The 24910-nt window shown below is 46.2% G+C and overlaps 1 long non-coding RNA gene across 4 annotated transcripts in view; it reads left to right on the plus strand.

Moving 5' to 3' along the window:
* The first annotated feature begins 6858 nt into the window (after window positions 1-6858).
* Window positions 6859-24910, plus strand: part of LOC112544062 (uncharacterized) — a 64422-nt gene continuing 46370 nt past the window's right edge. The window contains exons 1-4 of one of the 4 annotated variants that reach the window (XR_012895731.1): window positions 6859-8571; window positions 9436-9591; window positions 11472-11535; window positions 12934-13224. This is a non-coding gene — a long non-coding RNA (uncharacterized LOC112544062). The remainder of the gene's footprint in view (window positions 8572-9435; window positions 9592-11471; window positions 11536-12933; window positions 13225-24910) is intronic. The other 3 variants (XR_012895729.1, XR_012895730.1, XR_003087376.2) reach the window with 3 other exon arrangements.

The raw sequence follows: 24910 nt of genomic DNA on the forward strand, positions 1-24910 counted from the left end.
ATTTACTTTTTCTAGGGTTGATTTCACTGCAGAATGTGCATCTTTTTGTTGGTTTGTTATTTTAAAAGGGAAATCTACCCAGCGGGCGGCCAAAATACCATTGCTGAATATTGTACATACCCCTTAACTATAAGGACACACAGCAGATTTATTAAATAATGATTAAATATTGTGCCATGTTAAATAAGCACAATAGAGGCATGTGCAAAATGGGGTCAAAACTAGGCTAGGGGACAGTTACACACTGAAAGGCTACATACATTAACCATGGACATGTATACAATGTAACTATAGATGTGTAGGGCGAGAATTTGCTAACAGAGTGTGTATCAACTCGGACCGAAGCGATAGACGTGCAGGTATCCTCCTGTCACCAGTCTAGGAAGATGGTCTTGCAGCCAGGACCCCAGCGGAGTCAAGGCTGCTCGCTCGGTGCCAGCTGCTACCGAGCAAAAGGAAACAAACGCCGGACAAGGAGAAGCTTCCCGGGGAAGGCGCCTGGACAATATTCGCTGCTTCTGCAGGGGAAAGGGCCCTGGGAAGCAAAGCTCCGGGAGGGGAGCGGCAGCGCGCAGGGAAGTGAGAACGCAGCGAGCTTGACTCCGGATGCCAGGCCTGGAGCTCCCGGCCAGCTCCAGGGGCTGCGGTGCTGAGCTGTGCCCTGCGCGGGGCTCTTACCCGGGAACGGAGAAACCGAAAAATGCAGCACTGGGAGCTGGCTCCTAGGGCTTCCCGCCTTGCCCCACAGCTGCCCGGGCATTTGTGGCTCCGCTACTAGCAGAGCGCGAAGCCCTAAGCCCCAGCCATCCGCCGAGCTCCCGTGGCAGCGCTGGGCAGAGTCCTCAGCTTGGTTTGGTCCATCATTTAGCTGGGCTGACGGCCGGGCAGGCTCCCCCCACTCCCTGGCTGAAGATCTGGGAGCTGGTTTGGCAACAAACCCTGGAGGAGTCAATTCCGCCTGGCGATCGGTCTGTCTAGGTTCTGCAAACGCTGCTGGTCCGGGTGTATCCGCGTTCTCACTTCCCTTACCGGATCGGCACCGGTTCCCATCCGCGTCCAGAGCCACAGGCCGGGCTGCTAGTAACAGAGTGGCATTTCAACCTCGTGCCCTGAGTCTCTGCAGAGCTTAGTGAGCCCATAGAATGCAGCCCCGGATCCAGGTGTTTGCCCTCTCTCCGCTGCCCTGTCCCACCTCCGCCTTTCCTCCAATGTGCCGCAGAGAATAGCATCAGGGCTCGGGGAAAGTTTCCCAGGAGGGAGAGAGCCCAGACACCCAGCTCGTTCTGCCCTGGCTGCCCTTCGCCTCATCTTCCTCTGTCCAGGAGCAAACTCTAACCTTGGTGGGCACCGCAGCCAGGCGCTTCTCTCCTCTTTCTTAAAATCATCCCCCCCGCCCACGTTTCCCCTCTGCCGCTCTGTCCCCAGCACACGAGGAGCCACGGGAAGAGTTTACCGAATATCTTTTCTTTTCTCTCTCTCATACTCTTTTTTTTCCAGGGGCAGAGGCATAGGAGAGCTGGAGCTGCCAATGCGTTTTATAGGTGACGTAGGGGCCTACGTGGGGAGCCTGTGCCCAAGTGCCACATCTTATAGGCCTTTTCTCCTGAAGTGACATCTCCCTGCAGTTCACAGCCCCCTTTCTGCCTGAAAAAGCAAACCCCCTTTTCCTGCTCCGGAGACAAGCCCCAGAGCTCCAGAAGGGGAGACAGAGAGTGAGAGGAGGAAGCTGAGATGAGAGGTGTGTGTGGAGGGGTGAGGAGACCCTCCCTTTTGGGGCTCAGGGCTAGCCGAGGCAGACAGGCGGCGAGGCGAGAGGCTGGATAGCAGGTGGACTCTCCCAAGGTAAGTCACTCCTCACATTTTGCTGCGATTCTGAAAGTGTGGGCGGCAGCTATTAATTTCCATGGCTAATGCCTCTCGATGCCCTGCAAACTCGATGCATTCCTTGGCACCGTGTGAAAGGCTCTTTAACTGAGTTTGAAGAAAAGGGAAAGAGGGAAGGGGGAAAAGCCAACAGCCCAACTTGTTCCTCCGCATCCTGAAATTGACTAAGCATCTCACCTCTCCTACAACGCCTCCGTCTGCTGTCGCCTGGAGGTTGGGGGAGAGGATTGTTTGCCCGCTTAACAAACCACAACCACAAACAGAAGAGCGCGCATGTGTGTTTAAAGTCCTTTAAGGCTGCGGATTGTCTTTCCCTGGGGCTGCAGTTCGGGCTACTCCCGATCGCCCTTTACAAAGGCGTTCACACGCTGGAGACAGACACCTTTGTCAATTTGTGTTTGGGTCAGGGATCTGTTTCTCTGGATGGGTGGTGCATCGATGCTCTGTGGGCGCGTGTATCTATAATCTATATTACATACACTACGGCTAGTAACTGTTCATTTCCTCCAGAAAGAGGTAGGATACACAGCAAATAAGCCCTGCTCCTCAGTCTGGGACTCATTTCGGTGTGTGTCTGCCTAAATTCATTCAAGCTTGGCTTGGCAATAAGCTTGCTCAATAGGGTGACAATGGAGCCCCAGTGTGACCTGAACAAAGAATTTGAAAGTAGTTAAATTGCAGGACACGTCCACTGCCTGGGTGCTTGAATTTTTTTTAAGGGAGAAAAGGGAAGGAGAGAGACTTTTCTTTGGGCTGGTGAGAAAATGCTCAGGGTAAAAGTTGGTTTGGCGTCTTCATTTCAGCGGCAATGGAGCAGAGCTAATCCAATAGGAAACGCGGGGAATTTTTAATGAAAAGACCGCCAGGGCTACAACAAAGTTAAGCTCTTGTGAATTAATTATTAGGGCAAATAAACTTTGAAGGGGGGAGGTTTGTAGAATGAAAGGGTCCGATTTATTATTATTTTAATGTTTAATGACAATGCGATGCGATTTTGACCCAGACTTGAGCAAATTTCTGGCTCTTCCAGGGAAGATGTACGGTTAAATAATCTAACATCTGATTGAAAATAAAATACTGTAAAATTCAGAGAGCTTTGATTTCTATTGGCCATGTCATTTGTATAATTTCTTTGAGATGCAAAAATCTAAAGGCAATCAGGAATTACGTTGTTCGAGAGAGCCTGTTTATTTATTACGACACCATACACTATTGCTTTGTTTGAGGTCTCTACTGGATTTAAAATACTTGAATCAATGCTAAGAAAGAGCTAGGGAGCAACGCTAATAGGGAATGGGTAACTGGGCTGGAAAGATTTTAAAATAAAAATCAAATCAAGCTGCAAGGCAAGAAATCTAGGGAAACAAGGCAAGAAAATCCAGAGAGGGAAAGGTTTGTTAAGGATGGCTTTTTTTTTCTTGAAAAAGGGTTACATGACAAAATTAAAAGAGGAAGGAAATGAAAGAAAGAGAAACAGAAGAGAAGAAAAGGAAAAGAGGAGCGGAGAAATGAAAATGAAGAGGGAACCCGCGAAGGAGAAATTAAAGCTCGTTTTTGTATGCCCCAAGAATAAAAAGCTGGTGGAAGCCTAGACGCGTCTAATTATACGTGTCCACCAGTGCATGGCAGGGAAGTGAACTGCAATGGGTTAACTTGATTGCTCATGAACTTGGCCTGTCTGTCCGTCTGGATTTTGATGGATGGGCAGATCCCGCTGACAAGTTCAGCCGGAGGGACCTCCCCTGCTGCTCCAGCGGGCTGGAAAGCCGGGAAAGCGGCTCAGAGCCGCAGCCCGGCGCCCTGACACCCAGCAGACACTTTTGCTCTCCGCACGCTGCAGAATGGGAAAGCGGCGTCCCCTGCTTCCTCCCCCCCACCCCAAAGTTCTCCATTCCTGCTCTTTATGCAGCCTTGAAAGCCCCGCCGATCCGCCTGCTGCTGGGGAAGGCCGAGAGTATAATAGCCTCACGCCAAGGTACTGTGCGTAGGGCCATGGCTGAGCTCTCAGGCTAGCCCCAAAGCTTTGTACTTTGTTAATCTGAGTTATTTTTCAGCATTTGGACAGCGGCTAGGAAAGTGAGCAGCGGGAGCCGAGAGCTTCCCAGGGAAGATCTGACCTGGGCCCAGGGAAATGGTCTTGTGTTGTCACAATGGAGTGGAACGAGTGGCAACATTCTGAACGGGGGAAATAACAAAACATTCTAAGTGGCTGGAAGGGGTAGGGGCCAAGCAGCGATCTGGGTGACTCGGGGAGGTGATGTTGCATTCGGGGTAGTTAGAATTGCTTGCTCCTAAACGCAGAGAGAGGATCATTGTTGTGTTGTCTCCATGCGTATGGCAGGGGTGTGAAGAAGGGAGGGAAGCGTAGGTCTTGCTATCTCTCCCATCACCCTCTCGGTATTTTCTGTGGCTGAGTCTGTAACTGACCATGCAGCGATGCACATGTACAATGGGATGTAAATAACCTCCGGGGGCGACAGAGATTGGGAGCCCCATAATATGACTAGGATTCAAATGGAGACTCAAATGCAAACGCTAGACAAACCCTCCCCCCACAGCTTGCTATTCGGAAGGACATTTGTGCCCTAAATCTGGCCCTGAGCTCTGCCGAAATGCAACTGGAACCCAAAGCCCCACTTAGCGCGGGGGGAAGAGGGTTGGGGCTGGCATGCACCCCCACCCCACGCCTGTCAGTTCCCCACCCCACGAAAATGAGAGCGCAGCATTTACCTTCGCAGAAATCAAACCTCTGCCTTTCATTTGAGCGGCTAAACAGGGAGGTTTGAGGGGCTCGCTGAAGAGCTGGGTTTTTAAAAGGCTTCCCAAGCAGCCTATCAGATTAAGAGTGGCCAAGGGTTTAATTGGGACGCCTTCGGAGTCTTAATTAAAGGGTAAGATTGGGGGGCTGCGCTTCCCGTTTGGTGGAGACTGCGGGCGCCCTCCCCCACTCCGCCTGTCTCCTTCCCCCCCCCCTCACCAGTTTCCCTCCTCCCCTCTGCCATGGTTGGAGTGAGTAAAATGCTGCTGGGCTGACGTCACTGCGGGCTCAGCCTGCCAGCAGAGGAGGCTCCTGGAGACGAACCAGAGCCCGGAGCTAAGAGAAGCTGGGAAGACGCGAGGAGCCAGCCAGGGCTCCCGCCTCCCTTGCCGCCAGGGAGGTCCGGGGCAACGGGCCGAGGCCGGCAAGAGGAGCCGCCAGAGGGGACCAGCGGGCTGGGGATAGCCGCCGCCTTCGCCGCGCTCGCCTACCCAGGGATCGCTGACGCCTGCTGCCTTCTGTCCCTCCCCTTCGTCCCCGCCTGGCCGCGGCGTGTAAGTGTGCGCTCGCCCCCGGCCGAGGCCGCTGCCTCTCTGCCGCCCCGGCGCGGCTGGGCTAATGGAGGAGGAAGGGGGGCCGGCTTTGGGGGCAGCGGGGCTTCAGAGTGAGGGCTGCAGTGACCCTCTGGGCCGCGTTAGACCTCGGACCTCGGCTTTTGAGGGACAAATTTGCGATTCGTGCCATTGAAACAAGCCCAGGGCCAGGGGATGCAGCGGTAGCTCTTTGTGCCTTGCCGGGGTGGGGGTGTTTGGAGACCGGGATGGAGGGTCCCTCTCTCCGCCAGAGCCTTGACCTGTTGGCACCATGGAGCTTGACAAGGCCCTGGTCAATGGAAGCTCTTTTTTCTTCTTCCTTTTTCAACCCCACGGCTAAATCCATATGGGGTATGGGGGTGGGGAGAGGCCGGATCCGGGGCCAAAGAGCAATCGGGCGGCTTTGGGCCCAATGCACCGTTATGGATCCTTTAGAGAAGAAACTAAGCTGAAATTGGGAGCAAAAATATTCCAGTAGGCGAATGTGTATCCATTCGCGTAGAATCCCTCTCTCTCTTGCCCCAAGGAAGGGTCAGAGGAAACAACCCAGTGTAAGAAAAGGGACCTTTGTTGTAAAAGGGATAATTTTTAGGGAGGCCTTAAAATACGTATTTGGGGAAATAGATTAATTCCTATTCCCCCTTGGAATTTTTGTTTCTATGAGACTCACTGGGTGAGCTGGGGTTGCAGTCTGCTTCCAAGAATTTCAGCTGATCGGATGCCCACGACTTTTGGAAGGTGCCCGCAAAGTGTAAGTGTGCGCTCCCTTTGGAAAGTGTCTCCATTGAACTCGAGCCGAATCCAGCTGTGTTTGAAACATTCTTAAGAGGCCTGGTGCAAGTGTGTGTGTGTGTGTGTAAAATATAATGTGCACTTTATTACCGTGTTCGTAGCAAGCAAAGCGGGTTCTAAGGCGATAGTGACCCATATGTTAGCGCGTGTGTGTTTCTCTCGCTATGTGTGTATGTAATACAGAATAGAAAAAGATTGGCAGCTGCTCTGAAATATCATTAGAGCTCTATACATATTTTAGAGATAGGGGATAGTATTAAGGTGAACAATTTTACCGAACCTTTAAAATAAACCGAAAGAGGGAAACATTGCAGTAGTAAGAGCCCGTAATTCCATGTTCTGGGCCTACAGTTAAACAAAATAACAAAAAGGGAAGTTTCATCTTTTGCGAAGTGGTCCTTCTTGCGAACTGGATGTCAGACAGTAGCGAGGTTTGCTGTTATCTGCATTTTGCTTGAATAATGAAATTCGCTGAATTTCAGAAATGATTAAAGCGGATCCCTTATTTTGCATTAGAAAAAAATGTTTGGGACAGTGTTTGTAAACTTCTCAGATATTCCCTGGCACTTATGTTGCCCTTTCCATTTAGGGATTGAATGCCAATGAATGGTTACATCTGATATCAAAGAGATCACAAAATGCAGTTTATTTTGCTAAAAAATCCCCCTTCTCACTGTCCTCCCTATTTTTAAATTTCTTTCTTGTCTTTCTTTTTTATTAGTTTCTTTTTGCTCCTGCAGCTTTTCAGGATGTTTAATATTATCTCATTCTGCATTTTTGTTTTAAATACTTAAGATGGGTTTTCAAATGAATGGAACAAATATCATTTTAGGCCGCAGCTTGAAGGAAAAAGCTGTGGTGTGTGAATAGTGTGTACACATGCATACAATTGTATATAACAGTGTACGTGTATGTGTATACATAGTATAAGGATTTTTTTTTAAATTAAGGCTGTGGCCTAAAATCACACACACACAGTGACACACGTACACCCCTGTATGGATTTTGTGTAATCAGACAGCCCGCAAAAGAGCAGATCAATTCAGGGAAAATGTCATAGCCTGTGTATCAATTTCAAATCCCTGACGATGTAAAGGAAGCGGTACAACCCTTGTGCCATTGTTGCTCTGTTTCTCAAGTGCTTGGCTTGCGTTGATATGGCTCTTAATTACTAAATAAAGCAACACGTTTCCTAAATGCCCATCGGGAGCGGCAGCTTCAGTGTAAAGTTGGCAAAGCCCCGATTAAGAGAGGCAAAGAAAAACAATTAAGACGAGATGCTCTCGAGACTGCAAGGAACTGGGGTTACTCTAGGTTGGCTAAAAATAACTTATCCTAATTAAAGAAAAGTGACGTCAGACGTGCAGGACGTAGAAAGGGGAAAGGCAGGGGGCTCTTTACAGGGATGAGCAAATTAAATAATTCAGGAGCGGCCTGATTATTACACTAGGATTTCAAGGAGTGGAAAAGCAGCCTTTCCTGATGCTGGCTGCTTCAGAACTGGCCTGGCGTGGAGGCATTTCAGAGGCTAGGATCCGTGGGAACGGGAGGCTCTATTGATTCCCGGGTGCTAAATACACCCTGTAGAATACATTGACCATCTTTATCTTTCGCCAGCTCTGTGCACCCACCGGCATGCAACATATACAGATCTGTTAATTTCACAGGGCAATGTCTATATGCCACCCACAGGCATGTTACATGCCTCTGAGCACACACAGATAGGGTGCAGTTGTTATGCAGACAGGAACATATTTTTACACACACACTGTTTATGTATATGTATATGCATATGTATATGTATCTCCTTCTACATCTCTAAATCTAGCTACACAGATTCGCAGCCTGTCATGTAGATGGCTCTGTGTTTGTCAGGGAAAGCTTCTCGTTCATTTCCAATTACGTCTCTGTACTCCCAGCCCCGGAATACCGGTATTTTTCGGGATCGTACCGAGCTGTCAGGGAAATGGATCTGGGAGGCACATTACCCGCAGCAGACAGCCTGCTTGCTTTGAGCCCAGAGGAAGCACAGACGCGTGCCCTGGTAGCAGGGCCTCTCTCCCCCCATCATTCTCACACACGCCAACACACGCGCGCGCACACGCACACACACGGATCCAGGGCCACTGGACTGGGCAAGCCCGAGAATGAGGCGTGTGGCCCAGTTCCGTGGTCTATTTGGCCTCTGCTGAGCGGGACTGGATTTCATTCAGGCCTGGTGGATTAATTAGGTAGCAGGAGCCCGCAAATCAGGTGGATCAAACCCCCCTTGACTAAGGGTTGCCGGACCGGAGCGTCTCCCTCGCCTACTCCCAGGAGAGAAGCCCGCGATGCGCCGGAGGGGGCCCGACTTGAGCCGGGGGGCGTTCAGGCTGGGATGGGCTCTCTGGAGAATATCTGGATTGAGGGACTGCCCGCGGCTGTTTTTGTTGCAGGCCTCGGGATGGAACAGGTGATGGAGGGGCTGCTGGAGAGCCCCGCTAGGGGAACAGGGCAGGGTGCCCCGCCGCGCCGGAGGGATGGCAGCAGGTTTGCAGCACCATGGTCAGTGCCACAGCTCGGCGGCGGTAGTTCTGTGCCTAGCGCGGGCGGAAGGAGTCGGGGCTTGTTTCCTGGCTCCGAGGCACTGGCAGCCTGACGGAATGGAGTCACCCTATGTATGTCAGCACCGGTGCCGCTTGCTCCGCATCCTCTCGGAATGGAGGGCTGGGGGCGAGGCCTCTGGCACGGCCTGGCTCGGCTGATGGCCCACACCTCCTTAGCCCGGGCGAGGGGCAATTAGAGAACGTGGCCTTGCGGATTCCATCCCCGGAGCTCACCATTAATTGGATTAAACAACCGCAGCAGCGTAGCAAGGTCTCCGACAGAGATGGGCAGAGGCATGGCTGCCTGTTAGAAACGCCCAGATGCCAAGTTTGGGAACTTGGGTGGCATGAGATGGACGCGGCTTATTTAAACATCTAGGTCTATTTCTTTTATTGTATGTGACAAATGGCTCGCGGTGGCAAGGCCGGAAGTCTTGGGAGAGTTCTGTGGGGGTTGTCTCAATAATAGAGATTGTAGTTCAGATTTTAAAAGTAAATTTTACCATAATGCATGCATTATCTATCTATCTATCTATCTATCTATCTATCTATCTATCTATCTATCTATCTATCTATCTATCTAATGGATAAGTCCCTGTTTATGTGTGTATATATGTTTAAAATCTATATTTATTTTTCTATATTCATATTATAAATAAAATACTGTTTGGAGCGATTAAAATAGCCCAACCGAGGCTATGGAATCTCCCAGAGAGAAGAGGGAAAGAGTAGCAAAAGCACCGATAAGTAAAACTGTATCTCTGGGTAATTCCAACTCTACGACATCCGCGCCGGGTGAATTCAATGACCATTTTAAATATAGAGAAGGAAGCCGCCAAGAGAGATTAACCTCCTCCAGCCCCTTTTCCAACATTTCCATCGTTTGTCTCGGGAGAGGCCTGCGCCCGTAAGTGGGTGGAATCTGACACCTGCGTAATTCCCCGCGTCAGGCGGTAGAATGCACCGAATCAGCCGCAGGGTGAGTTTGAGCCCAATGTTCCAACTTGATCTGATGTCTTCAGATGCTCCCGTTAGCTGCCCAGAGGACCGGCTCTACAAAGGCTTTGCCTTTGACTTGCCTTCCACGCAGTAATACCGCCCTGTGGGAGGGGAGTTCCACAGAGTTACACTCATATTGGGGTGGTATTTTTTCTTCCTTGCCCCCCCAACCGCCGTAAAACATAATGAAATCCTTGGCAAATCGAGCACTCGAACCCTGCTGTTGGTCTGGATGCATTCCCCACGCTGCTTGTTAGTTATTTGCAGTGTACCAAGAAGCCATTTTGTGTGCATCCTGCTTAAATTACACCAGAAGGGCCACTTTCTCTCAAGTAAGAGCCCTCCCCCGTCCATAATAGTAGGATGGAGATGTGCCTTGGTCATATTCATTCTGCCACTGGAAAGAAGAGTCAGGCATTTTACTAAAAATACAATACAATAAAAATCACTTGGCAATACAGTACACTGTATTTTCTTGCCCAGCGGAGGTGAAATAACAGGCCGTGAGCCGCCCCCCTCAATTTATCTGATCGCCCCCATCACAATTCCTACCCTTCGTGCAGAACAGCCGCCCAGGGCAGGAGGTTGGGAAAGGCATCACTGGTCTTATTGTTCTATGTGATGCTTACATTGGAGAGAGAACTCGAGAGCTTTACCCATTACTTATGGTCAAAGTTAGATCAAGCACCCTCTCTCTGTCTAGTCCTGTCTCCTTTTTTGGTCGTGACTTTCACTATTTTACAATGTGCTAAAATCCAAATTTTCTCACTCGGTGCAATGAGTCCAAGAAAACGTGAATTTTTAAAAAAGAATGTATATTTCGTTCATTTGCTACTCTAGTAGCCTTTCGATAGCATTCGATATTTTGAGTACTGAATCATCAGTAAGATCAGTAACTAGTGTAACCCCAAAATTCCACGTGGGGAAACTGAGGCAAGGGAGTTAAGGGATTTGCCCCAGTCTACAGAACGACGCGGTGGCAGGGTGGAATTAGATCGAATGTCGTTTTAATCCTCTTTGTAGTGAACTAGACAACTCCGGTTTGCGTGCTACTAATTCCACACAATGACAGACAGAATGTCCGTGTACACAAATACAGATACTGGGAGAGATTTTTTTCTGAGGTGGCTATATTAGTGAAGGAGTGACTTGAACAGAATATGTAAAGAAAGCGGAATTGGTGCTAGCCCTAAAATCTGTATTCTCTAGCCACCAATGTGGAGTTTTTTGCCATATGCGTCCGGGTGAAGAAATTCTTCAAAGCTGTCTGTCACCAAATATCTCTCAAGCTCGCAGCTAAAAATCTCGGGCTAGAAATATAAAAGGAAACCGATGTGAGGGGTTTGGGCTGATGCAGATTTCATAGCACAGGAAGATTAAAAGCGCTTGGTCTCTTCGGGGCTGTGCGAAGGAGCCCAGAGACTGGAGAATAAACAAAGACGGCTTTAAAATATATAGAGATATATGGACTGAATTAGCAGCTAATAGAAATGTACTCCCTTTAGAAATGTGAACGAGGGGCAATCTGATTGACTATTGCACAAGAAAGAGAGAACGAAACGGCACATTGCAAAACGTGTGCTTAAAGCCACCGAATTATTTCATTGGGGAAGTGCCAAAACCCAGCACGAAGCTCTCTCATTTTCCAGCGTCTTACACAGTTGTCTCTAAATATGGGCTGATAGAGCTGATCTTTTAGCTTTTAAACTGATTGAGCTTCCAGTTTATTTCTGAAGAGAGGGGGTTGGGGAGAGGGAATGAAACTATCAGCCTCGAGGTGCTGGTATTCTGGATGCTTGTATTTAGCCAGTGCTTTTTATCTCTCTAATCTGCTCATTTTACATATCCTCTGTTTTGCAGAAGGTCACATTTTACCGCCACATCAGATCTAAGGGAGCATTGTCTAGAAATGGACGGAGATTAGGTATTTGTTGTTATTGTTGTTGCTGGGTTTAGGTCAGATGACCCAAGATAATACCTCGTGTATTTCTCACATGTGCATTATATGCCTATCTAATGCGAGATATAATATAGATACATGTATAGAGGAGTATCTATATATAGCTATATAACTAAAACCCTGTATTTAAAACACAGAAATAATATAAAGAGGCGAAGTAGCAGAGACGGAAGGGAATTACATATTGGTAATGACGTCGGATGGTATTTATATTAGAACCAATGTAGCAGAGTCCTAATTCTGGGATGCTATTCACAGGGAGGGGAGGGAGGGGCTTGTATTTAGCGAAGTGCAGCTGAGTTCTGAGCGCCAGTTCTTTTTCGGGAAGGGGAGCCGCGTGCCCGGCACGTGTTGAAGTGTACTGAGTGCACGTGCACTGTACGCGGGGGGGGGGGGGGTGTTATTTCCCCTCGTTGAAATGTCCTGTGTCCCAGTCGAACGGTGTTTTGGGTGCAATGGCAAGATTGGAAAAAAATGACTTGATTAGATCCCAAATGGGGGAAAAACTGCAGCCCCGACCCAGCCTGTTCCACTTGAAACAGCGAAGGAGCCAGTTGCTGCTTTTACTTTGCACGCTGGGCTTTGCAAAGGCTCCACAAAAGACAAACGGGAAGGTAACCTCGAGATCTTGGCGCTTTATGTTCCCGCTTTCTGCCCGTCCCACGCTCATTGCCATTCTACATATTACAACGAAGATTGGCCCAATCCATCCCATGGAGGGGGGTAGACTGCGGAACAGCCGAACCTTCCCCATGTGCTGAGCCAAACTAGTGCGCAGATCTTACTCTTAGTCTGTCCTATAATCCTCCTCACTTACCTAACCTCCTAGTCTGGACCGGATGGACAGGTCTTGACGCGGAGAATCTCTTTGATGGGGAGGATGCAAACACTTGCTGATGTGGCTGAGAAAGTGCAGCTTAAAAAAACCCGGGGAATATAGTTTAAATTATTGCTGGGGGGAGGGGGGGGTGCTTTGTGGGAGGAAAAAAAAGAGCGGGAAGGCGTTCTGATTTGAATGCAAGGCCTCTCATTGGCTCTGCCGGGTGGTGATGTCACTTCCCAGAGGGGTGATTAACATCAGAAAAGAGTAGAAGTTGGCCAGCAAGTGAGCGAGTTCTGCTCTTGTCCGGCATCTCAGCACCTCAGAGCGTGTCTGCCACGCGAGCTGGGCACTTCCCCGGGTGGGTCTCACCGCCCTGCAGGAGGAGGGTGGGCTCCAGAGATGCTGAGGGACCTTCCAGCAGCAGCTTCGTCCCAGCGAGACCCTGCAGAGCAGCGCCTGCCCGTGTCTTTCCATTGAGTGAAATGCGTTCATAGGTCTCTCTCTCTCTCTTTCTCTCTCCCCTTCTCCTCTGCTGGCAGACAGAAGAACGCCCCAGCCAGCCTCCGCTCCTTAACCCACCCCGGGAGCTCTCCAGCGTTGGCTGCCCTGGAGAGCCGAGAAGGAGGAGGGCTGTTTCTGTCTTTGGTTATCTAGCTGTATGAGTGTTATTAAGCCATCATAAAGCTAGATAACCGAAAGTAGAAATGACTTCCAACCCTGCCTGGAGCTGGGGAGCGAATGGAGCAAGAGACACGCGGAGCCAGACGCACCCTGGATCCTCGAGAAACCCAGCTCACCTCCGAGGATTCCCCGGCTCCTTCCAGACTCAGGTACGTTTCTGCAGCCTCCGTTGTGGCTTTCTCCGACTCGCCCTCGTGAATGTCTTGCCCCTTTGGGGAGCCAGGGATCAAAATGCGAGGGGGGCAGGTAGCGGCCAGGAAAGGGGAGCCGGGAAGCCAAGATTTTTACTGCCCCATAAATCAGTTTGCCCCAGTCTGTTGAAGGTGAGTTGGAATTGGCTCCTGAATCAGGAGATGGAAATCAGCCCTCTCGTGAGGCAGCCTGAAAGGGAGGAGGGGCCGGGGGGCCGTAGACGTCTAACAATGGCCCGTGATCAAATTATTCGTCCAGTCAAACCCCGAAGCGCGCATTAGCATTCGGATTTGGCTGGTCTGGGTTTGATTCGGGCCTCCCAAAGCTTTGCGCCTCGGAGAGGTCAAGTTCTTGATAATTTGATCACTTTTCATGGGCCTTGGCAGCTGCTTTTGTGTGTAGTTGGGGTCTCTGTGCAGAGTGAAGTGAAGCAGAAAAGAAGGGGGGTATTCTCAATAGGAAGGGGGCTGGATCTTAGGGGCAGGGCCTTGCCACAGAGACTCTGCCTGCATACAAACCACCTGCTTTAACGGTGGGGACTTTCTTTCTCCAAGTTGCCTGAATGGTTAACATTCAGAAAGGATCCTTTTCCTCCATCGCAAAACCGAGACGCTGAAACATAATATATATTACAATGTCTAGCAAATAAAAAAGCAATTGGGAAATCTGCATTCCGTTCCCATGGTAACACAAAGCACCGTGCACTCTGCTGAGTCTCTTCTGGCACATTTTGGCAGCCGGTTTGAGGCAAACCAGCTTCTTTGCTGTACTTGGTGGAAGCGAACCCCAACCGGAGAGCAAGAATTAAAGGGGGGATGACAGCTGAAAAACTGCACCTATTTCCCCATGTGCCTTGGGATGCTGAGTCCAGACAGGCAGGGAGTGGAAGGTGTGTGTGTGTGTGTGTTGTATTGCATACCCTTAAAAGGGGAAAGGGCTTTAGTTGGATTCCTTTTCCTGAGCAGCAGGTGGACTTTGAATATACTTGCTGCTTAAAGTCAATGCCAGCAGTAACCTAGCTACCACCCCCTGCTCTCTCTGGAGCTTGCTGGAGAGCTGGAAAGAGCTGGATAGTTGTTGCTGTAAACAGGGAGCCAGCCATACTCTGCAGGCAGGGCTGTTTCTGTTCTGAAACACACAGTTCTTCATTGGACAGTTCCAACTTATTCTAGTTTGAATGTAGCTGTGTATGGGTCTGACCAATTAGCAACCCACTATGCACAGATCAAGGCACTACATAGCTTAGGGTCTCATCCCAGAATTGGGTTATTGCCATTGTTACTGTATTACTATGGAGATTTTACCTAGGATGCTGGGAATTCTTTGAAGGCCCTGACACTGAGAGTTGTGGTGGGGTTTAAAAGAGCCATTCCTGTCTTTCCCCCCTTCCAAGTGTGACAGCCTGATTTTATTTATTTATTGATGTGTTTGCTTTTGGCGAGGGGCCTGATAGCATGTTACTAGGTTCCTGGAGGGCATTAGGGTTCAGCATGCAATGGGCTTCACCTCAACAGTTGTTCTTGTCTTCGCTTTCTCTGGATTGTTTGGTTCAGCACCCCACCTGTGGTCCTTACTTGTTCCTTGCCCAGTGCAAACATTGATTTCAATAGCAATTTGAGTTGAGTAAGGACTATGGCCATATAGCCCTGTGTGTTCATTAGCTTATGTGGGGCTTTCTCTGATCTTCTAACTTCCTTTCCCTGCCTGTCGGGCCTCCATCTCCTGCTTCTTTCTTGATCATATAATGCTCTGCCTGTCTGGGCAATGTGGGCTTTGCAGACTTGGCCGCGGGCAATTCAGTGTGAAGAAATGGTGGCTTTAGAGGTGCATTGTATTCTGTCTGGCTGCACTAGAAACCCTCCATTGAGTTTAAAACTCTTGTCCTGAATATTAAGTAAGTAGCTCACTCTGGGAGCAAGAACCCTTCTTTATTCCTCAGACAGCACCAACCTGCTTAGTGAAAGTTCTTCCACCCCAAATCTCCTATATAGCATGTGGGGGTGTTCGTGTGTAGGCAAACCACACAATTCCAAAGGGGTTAGTCCCATGAGAAAAGAGCTTTGCTTGGTGTGGACATTTAGTGTACATCAACAAGCTGAAGTGGACAAGGTGAATAGGAAATCCTGGAGAACATTTGTTGTGACCTTTTAAAATTTCCATCCCACCTTACAACTGTGGCAGAATACAGTTATTTCCTAAGCAATAGCCTTGCACTCCTGATTCTAACAACCCTGGGGTGGAGGGGGAAGGAGGAGGGATCTAGAGTTAATCTGTGACTATACAGAAAGAAAAAAGTTTTGAGAAGTTCTTGTCATTTTATATTCTAATGAGAAGTCATTGGAGAAATTAAAAAGGGCAGAGGAAGAAGAAGACGCCTGCACTAATTCCACAGGAGGCCTCCCAGGGAAAAGGCTGTGTGAGTTTGAATGCTGAAAAGCATGAAGGCCTGGAATTAGACTATCATTTAGAAAGCGTTACTAATCCGAAGTTACAGCAGTAATTCCATGATTTGCTGGGTCCCACACGCAGTGCCAGAATTAAAGAAATGGATTTTCTAGAAATGGAACTGAACAGTGGCACAAAGTCTGAGCAAGATCAGGATGAATCATTCATTTCAAACACAGCAAAAAAACAGGCCATTAAGAGTCTAACTTTCTTTTTCTAAACCATCTGAAAAGCATGTTCTTCGTGAAGTCCCAGAATATTTGGAAGAGAAAGAGAATAGGGAGAATGAAAGTTAGCAGTTTCCCTCCTTTCTTTATTAAGAAATAATTTTCCAATGCTGAGTCCATGGTATTGTTCAGTGGCATCTTTTTAAATAATAAAATTGATCCTGATGGAAACAGCATAATCTGAGGTGTTTTAAAATAGAGCGAACAAAACAATGGAGAACAGAGGTATGCTGATAGCAAACACTTTATTTATTTGATGGAAAATGCCAAAATTTACAACAAATATTATTCACAAGGAATTATTCAACTGGCTGAGCTGGAGAATATGTATTCTGTTGGGAACAATTCTGCACTGGCAGGGAGATTAGCTAGCTGATCTCTTCCATCTCTAACTTCTATAATTGGATGAAGGTGGCAGTCTAAAGAGATGAACTCTATATGTATGTGTACACACACACACACACACACACACACCATCAAATTTGTAGTATTACTAAATAAAAAATAGTGTGTGGAAATTTCAGTCCACATGTGAAACTCATACAAAGACTCTAAGGCACATAAAGTGTTTTCATATTGATATTTGACCAGGTTTTAAAATTCCTAGATTCAAAGGGTTTTGTCCAAATCTAATATTTGGAGCCATATTTTCAGTTGGCCTCTGTATTTGAACATGCAGCTTAGCAGGTACTCATGGAAAATTGAGGATAGGCCTATTCTGCGAACATTTAGATCAAATGGGTGAATGCTCAGCTACCTGGTTTTTTGCACGCAAGTGTATGCACACCCAAAACAGATGCCTGTACAAGTTGATAGTGTGGTCAGTTTCATATTGAAAATTAGAGGTGCAAATCTGAACAAAGTTCCCCATTTAGCTCCCAGTTATCATGCCCTGTGAGACAGAGTTTAGTAATCTTTTGTTGATTTACCATTTCCCAGAAGAAAATAAAAGAAAAGGCTTTTTTTCTGAAGTGCTGAGTGTCAAAATCTGTCCACAGATTGAATGCTACTCCATTTGGAGTAGAAAAACAAAGCTCAAAGTCTTTTAGCGTCTCTTCTCTCCTTCTGCGGTTATTGTTGGTTGTTTGCACAACTCACACAAACGGCATCCCCATTACAGGGTTACCATCCAACTTACCCAAAAGTTGCAGAGTCAATTGTACTCACTGCATCTCTGCTTGCAACTTTTCCTAAAATGGGATGCCAGCATCAGCATCTCATAGGATCTGCCCTCAATCAGGACAGAGTTTGGCAAGGTGAAATATGAGTGTGAGAAGCCCTAGCTCCACAAAAGTCCATTCAAGAACCAGTTGTCGGCCCTTAATTTTGCTCAAATTCTTGTTGGCTTCAGTGAGATCCTGTGTGACAAATATGGGCTAAAATCTACAAGTTAGGACGGGCCTGTCCTGGTCGTTAAAGGTTTGTGATTGCTTCTTATCCCATATGAGTCAGATGGAAGCATAGTGATCAAGATATCACGATGGAAGTGATATAGGAAGTTGAAAAGAATAGACCAGAACAAGTTAATAGGCTCAGCACTTACTATGTTTTCCAGTTGTTTTCGTGTCTCTGTGGGAAGCTTTAGTTCCTTTCCACCCTGATGGATCTTCTTCAGTATTAAGCATAGGTAAATTTGTATGAGATTTTCCATAAAGGAATAGCTAAGGCTTCTATGTGTTTGTTCAGGCAGTGCTTGGAGTGGGCTAGTAAATGGGGGAGGTGTTATAATAGCTGAAAAGATGAGGAAAGGATTCTCTGAAAAAAGTGTTTGGGGGGCGGGGGAGGAGAGCAAACCATCACTCAGATCACCCCCTGCTGGGTGCTTGCACTGCCACACTCTGGTCCCGATCTCTTTTCTTTCTTCCTGATGTTCTAACCTCCATTCAGTCTAGATCAAGGCTTGAATCAGACTGTAGAACTAGCCTAAACACAGAGGCCCCCAGGGCAGATCGGAGACTGTTTGCTTCTTGCTGTTTAAACAAGCTTTTTGTACCCATAGCTGAATGTACTAAGCTGCCTGAGCCCTAGCATTTTGTTATGAACAACTGAAATTCCACCATTGGGCATGTCTGTGAAATCACTGTAAGCTTTGGTCCAAAAGCTGATGGGGATCAAGAGTGGTAGCAGTGCCCATGATTTATTTTATTTTTATTTGTCCCCTTCCTGGGCTTGTGATGCCAGGTGACTTAGTTTTCCCTCGATGTTGATACCTCTCTCATCTAGCTTTATCCATGCAATTATAGACGTTAGAAATGAAAAGGGTCTATTGGGACCCATCCATCTCCCCATGGTGGCCAGTGCAGGAGTGTTCTCTGTCTTGCATTCTCCAGGAATTCATCCTATCTAATTGTAAATGCTGAAGTGATGGGACATTGTTTGACATAAAAGGGTAAGTCTTCAGCCTCTGGCCTACACAAGTGCAAACACACTTTTCTGTGTGCAAATGTTAGAATTTGCCTCTCTAGATCCCCCTGGGTACAATGCCTCAGTAGGTGCAGGTTGTAAGCTTGATGCACATGCTGGTGTGAAAATGACCAAAGTATGAACTCAGGTGTTTGTACCAACCGATGGTGAGGGACTTATGCACAATTCAGCACATGTATAAGTGGAAGCTGAATAGACACTGTGCCTCAATACCCTATTTTCATTTTCTGGAGGCCTTACACATTCTTGTAAAATGTCCATTTTATTTCCTGTAACAGCAACGAAGTTCCTGCAAGTATGTGGTTGCTGTGTTTTGTGAGTGTAAGATGGCTGCCGTTGCTGGCTTTCTCTGTACCATGTGGCTTACCAGAGTCACTGTTTTCAGAGTTGTTTGTGTATTTTGCATCCTTGTCTTTTCTTATATGCTTTTTTGAGCTCAGTCACCTTGGGAGTATTTGCTGTTCAAGGATCTAGGTAGCAGAAATATTTGTTCAAACAGGTTTAGCACAATGTTAGCTGTAGTCGAGCCTTTGACACTCATTTGAATATTATGAACTAGATCGTGAAGTGGTGTAAATCTGCGTAACCCCCCTGAGTTCAATGAAGCTAGAGCACTTTACAGCAACTAGGATCTGGCTCTAGGTCTCTTTAATAGGAACCACAATTCCAGGTGTTGCTGACTGAGTTTATTCACTGGCTCAGGTTTTGTTAAGGGCATCTGTCTCAAAACTCAATGTGGGGGAGGGAGATTTGAACACAATCTTGGTCAGTTGTCTCTTAGAAACCCAGATTGCTGTTCCTATAGAGATTTTCTCTTTCCCTTCTCCCTGGTCCAGGCTTAAGCACCACTTTAAGTGGGCTCTGCTCATTCATATCCAGGCTCCTTAGAGCAATTGAGACTGCAGGGGTTTGAAAAGCGGGGACAGTCCTTCAATGGCAGGACCTTGGGCCAGGCTAATTGGTTTTGGTTCAAGGGGATACTGGATTTGTGAAAAGCCCAAAGACTTCTTTCCCACGCCAGATCCCTGCTCTTCAGGGGAGCTGTGGGGGGTACAGGGTGGGGAAGAGGGGAACAAGTTGGCTTAGTAGGTGAACCCAAGTAATGACATAGAAACCCACCAGCTTTAGGCTGAGTCAGTGTCTGACCACAGGCTTAAAAAGCATAACTCCCAGCTGTTCTGCGCCGACAGACTGAAGAAAGGCCGTACATGAATACCACAGCCATGCCTTTATTTATGTATGTACTTTTGCACACAAGATACTTTGAAGATACAATGAGTGAAAATCAGGAGGGACTAGAATCACACGCTTGTACAACTGGTGTGAGAGCAGAACTGAGCCCACTAACTCTGAATTTGTCCTTTCCCTCCCCCATCCTTTTTTCATTTTTTTCTTTTTTCTATTCATGGTATGTTGGTGGAATTGTGTCCAATAATTCTGTGATGTCTTTATCTCCTATATCAGTAAAAGTTGGTTTGTTGTGGGGCAGCAAAGCATGGGCAATTTATGGGTGCACAATTTCTTGATACTATCCCTTGTAGGACACATTTTTGGACAGATTGACAGAAGTGAATGCAGCCTGTGGGATATGATAAATAAAGAAATTACTTGTCAAGGGTCTCTTTACACTCCACATCTCTGTAATAGGTAACAGATTACAGTTTTTTCTTATGTTCACAGTATGGTTGAAAAGTATAGTTAATATTAAGCATAGATACTTCATTAAATGTTTGATAGAGCAATTTATTCTTATAATTTATTATAAAAGAGTGGGTAGTGACCACTATATGTGGGTTGCATAACATTTTTTTTTATAAGAGTCTTGTACAAATTTTTTGAGACACTCTGGCACTGCCATTGTTTGTGGCAGGTCCTTGAAATTCAGTAGAGGGAAGCTCTGAGGCTAGGAAATGCTTTTCCTTTGTCCCATGAAATTCCATCCAGGTCTAGTTGAATTATAAAAGCATTTAAAATCACCCCTATGTTGTTTGTATGCCTTAGGAAAACCTGATATCCTACCAAAATGATAACTATCCACAAACATTCCAAAGAGCCAGGTTTACAACACCAACAATGCAGTATCATTATCAGACACTGCACTGGGAATGCTTGGGTACCGATGGAAGAAATGAAGTAAGTGGGGGAACTGTAAGGGTAGATTTCTGCTACCTTCCCCATCCCCAGCACGTGGACCTTGTGGCCAATTTCTCTTCCTCCCTGCATGTGCATTCCGCAGGTTATAGGCTTCTCCTGCTGTCATCTAATGTTAATCCCCTAGTTCAAGTGGTAGAAGACTGTGCTGAAGTTTCAGGCTTGCAATTCTGCTTGCACTGTTAGGATGTGTGTGGGGGGGGAGGGGGTTGTAGAGAGCAGGACTGCTACAATTGCGCACAATGTAATTTGTTTTAACAGTCTTTTTTAAAAGCTAGGAAATGAGCTATATATATACATAATACACATTATTTAGGTTGCAAAATCAAGCATTCAGCTTTAGGAAATGCCAGGTCTACAGATGCCCACACAATCTTAATTTGGCTTTGTTGTGCATATGCATTATGATCCAGTCTTTAATTACAAGATCACATATCTAAACTTGGTTCAGAGCCAATGATGGACGTATAAGGGAGCTGAATTAAGGTTGCATGGACAGCCTTAAATCTTGCATTTCCTAGCTTTTGTGTGCTTAATTTGGTCAATCTAAAAATGGTCTATTAAAGCAGTATTTTTGTATGAAGTGTCATCAACACTGTCAGGTAGTAGCAAATATAGAACATAGAAGCTAAAGATGGAAAAAGACTTCTTTAGATTATTGAATTTGTTTTCTTGGATAAATGAGAAGAGTAAATTGATTAAAACTTTTGTTAGAAAATATTTAAAATTATAAAACACACATGTTATTGAATATGTATTACAAATACCCAAGGCATGTTGGTTAATGTTCAGCAAAAAAGAATGACAAAATAAGAGAAAAAATACACACCAGCAATTGGCCGGATGGGCAGAATAAACTGATAAGAAGAGATTTAATTTGTTAAATTAAAGCTAACATTAAAATTATCTAATACACAGGTTAAGGAAAGAGTCTCTATACATCTGGTTATAATGCTTAAATTGTCCAAAAATATAAAGTTTGGTTTAAAAGTCATAATTAAATATATATATGTAGTGCATAATCTGCAATATCTCAAATTAAGGTTAATAAATTCAGCAATACAGCTAAAGTGCTAGCATCCAAATATTTGGGCACATCTCTCATAAAAAAGAATAGCACGTGGAAAGCAAATATGGCAAGGAATGTAACTTGTCCCTCAGCAGTAATTGAGAATTTAGAATATGTTGCCAAAAAGCAAGAAAACATAGGCAGCTGAAGGGGAAATTTCTTTGTTCTCAGAGAAACAGCCTTATTGTTTTCTTTGCCTTCAGTTCTGCATAGTTCTTGTTTCAGATGGACATTTTGGCTCCTTATCTTGAGGAATCTTTAGCTTGTTTATTGAAATGTACACACTCATGAAGAAATAGATACCCATGGGGATGTACATACTGTGCTCATGCACAGGCGCGCACACAAACACACGCACACACCTGTAATCATGCCATATATAGACACACGTTGCACACTCATAAATATTTGCTGCCCTTGCATTCTTTCCTTGATTTGCATGCTTGTTCTTTCCACTGTCGCTAATGGGAGCTGTTTCATATGATGAGAGGAGAAGGGAGGCCTTTGTATATTAAACAGGAGATCTAATCTTTTTTAACTGCTGGAAGAATTGCCCATATTTTACTTTGGAAATGATTAGACGCAATGCAGATTGATCTGTGCTTGGAATGGCCTTTTTCTGTCTTTCTTTACTGGGAAGTTCCATACTTGGCGTTGTGATGCCAGTGAATGGACAACCAGATACTCCTGCCTCTTGCAGCAAACTGGACTCTGGTTGAGCAATTTTTAAAAATTTAGTTAGTTTTTGTTTTTGTTAATGTGAAGGGAAGTAGATGGTATTTCTTTTACTCATTGGACAATAAAACAAAATAGTTATGGCCCCTATTTTTTTTTTGCATGTGCTTTCCTGATCCAAAAGAGTTTTCACCAGCCTGCAGTGTATTTGCTGTTGATAAAAATATCTGTGGTCTGTCAAAACCATATTTTTCCTGATGGGATTTCTAAACCCTGACATCATCATCTTATGGTGCATGTGTACAGTATGTTTGTGTGTTCATTGTGTATGTGTATAAATGTTATGCATGTTTTAAATATCTCCCCCTCCCTGCGTCCACAAAGTCAATCCAATAATTAGTCTGAGCAAAAGAAACCTGTCTCTATCTGTGATGCAGGCATAAAACGTCTGTTCTCACCCTGCCTACTGTTAATGAGCTAGAGACAGGTAAGCATCACACATACCAACTTTCCTGCCTTCAGCAACATCAAGGAAGCAGTGACAAGCTATTAATGGAATGTGATGGACCCAGTGCTAATTAGTGCTTCCTTTTCAACTTTTACCTACACGTGCACCAAGATCTCCAAACCTGCCTTTCCCCTAAGCTTAGATCCCTTTGTTTTCCATATGTTTCTCTTCACAAAGATAAATCCATTACTGAATAAGTGAAGGCATCTTTTATTTCCCAAGTCATCCTGCCAACTCCCATTTGGTTCATACAAAATTCTTTGGGTATCACTTCTCTCTTCTCCCCATTCTCACACTCAGTAATTTCTGTACTAATCTTATGTCCCAAGGCCACCCAGAGCAAAAGTGACCTCCTTCTGCTGCGGGGAAGTGGGCTTGGTACTTTAGCAGGATCAGAGACCCATACAGGGGCATAGACAGTCTCCTATCCATGACAAATATTCACTTCTGGTCAACAGAGTGTATCTAGATTCCAGAGACACCAACGTATTTGTTTCTTCTTTTTGTTCTTCCTCCTATGTGTCTATTTTTGAGATATATATAAGGTCCCCAGCATCATAACATTTGAGGATTTTCCAGAGAGAAGTTTTCCCCAGAGAAAAAGCATTTGGGACCAAGAAACTTCTTGCAGTCTGCAGAGGGGAGGGTATAACCCTCTTACATCAAACACTACTGTGTTCTGCAGTAGTGACCCCCCAATAACACTGACATGATGGTATTGTTTTATAAGCAGGGCATGGGATCAGGGGCTCAGTATGATGTCACCAGACCAGTGGACAGTGCTAGCATGAGGAAGACACCTGTCCAGCTTAGGTTCTCAGTTACTGAACAGTTATTGCACATTTTTATTGAGAAAGCACCTAGAAACCAACTAAATGTGAAGTGCTGTGCAAACATTCTGGAAATGAGAGCTCATGCCCCAAAGAGTTTACATCTGAACCAGTGCAGAGTTCCTGGTTCTTGGTGCATCTGTCACTTCTCACTGGAAGCTGATTAAAACTAGACAGGGCTGAAGCCCACCAAAACATCTGGGCTTGCAATAAATACACACCCCTGCCCTGCACACTTGTGGATAGAGACTTCCTCCCGGCCTGTACTCTGGACTCTTCCCTGAGCCATAATCTTGATCTTCCTTTCTCATCCCCTATGCATGGACTTTTGGTTTCTCACTGCTGTGTCAGGTCCCTTTACTGGATCCCAAGGAGCCTGTCTTAATCTGCTCCTGCTATTTGTAGTCACAGTCCGCAGACAGCGTAGCTTGGCAGAGACCCTAGCAGGGCAGCAGGCAGAGGCTGCCGAGGTTTGCACATTAACTAATTAACTTTCATGACTGAACTGTGTTGCCTGGTCTTTTTTTCTGCATCCTCTCCTTTGCATGCCCCCCCAAACACACGTGTGGACATGTATATAGATTTTTGCTGGCTTCCAAAGCCTTCCACAGCCTTGAAATGCAAAGTTATTCTGTTTGTTTTCTGAGCGGGGTTTCCCTACTATGTGGTACATGGGGCTCCCGGTTTCACATTAACTGAATCTTATTAAATCCAATGCACAAAGGCCAGTTGCCCCCATCAAAACCCTCTGCTGCACCCCATCCATAAATCCAACCCGAGAACAAAGTCTTCTGTGCCTGGGACCATCTTTCCATCCTGCCTGCCTGATCACTCCCCTCCCGCCCCTCCATGCTGAAGGCTTCTTCGTGCTAGGAAGATATGATAATTCTTGGGGAGAGAGCATGAAATGCCTCTGCTCTTTGTGTCTGTTTAATTCAATGAGAATCCCAGCTTCGCACGTCATGAATGGTGGCTTTGTGCTGGCCTTTCCTGAGCTCCAACTGCCAGCCCTGCTCCCTGCCTCCAGTTTCCCACCATTGGATACTGATTAACAAACTAAATTATTTTTCTTCCCTAATGATGTTTTCCCACTTTGCCCACCAGGCTGGAAGAAGCCATGGGGAGGAAAGGATTCATGCAAAGGATGAGCTATCCAGAGAGAAAATTAAAGAGACAGTGTTGCTCTCTGGGCTCTGGCTGCACAAATCCACTTTGCTTTATTTCCTTATTAGTGGAAATGATAGTGTCTTGCTGCTTTTTGCATGGCTGCATGTGTTTCAATGAGGGACTGGTATCCAAATGCATTTGCATGAG

The sequence above is a fragment of the Pelodiscus sinensis genome, chromosome 14, assembly GCF_049634645.1.
Source record: "Pelodiscus sinensis isolate JC-2024 chromosome 14, ASM4963464v1, whole genome shotgun sequence".
NCBI classification, from domain to species: domain Eukaryota; kingdom Metazoa; phylum Chordata; order Testudines; family Trionychidae; genus Pelodiscus; species Pelodiscus sinensis.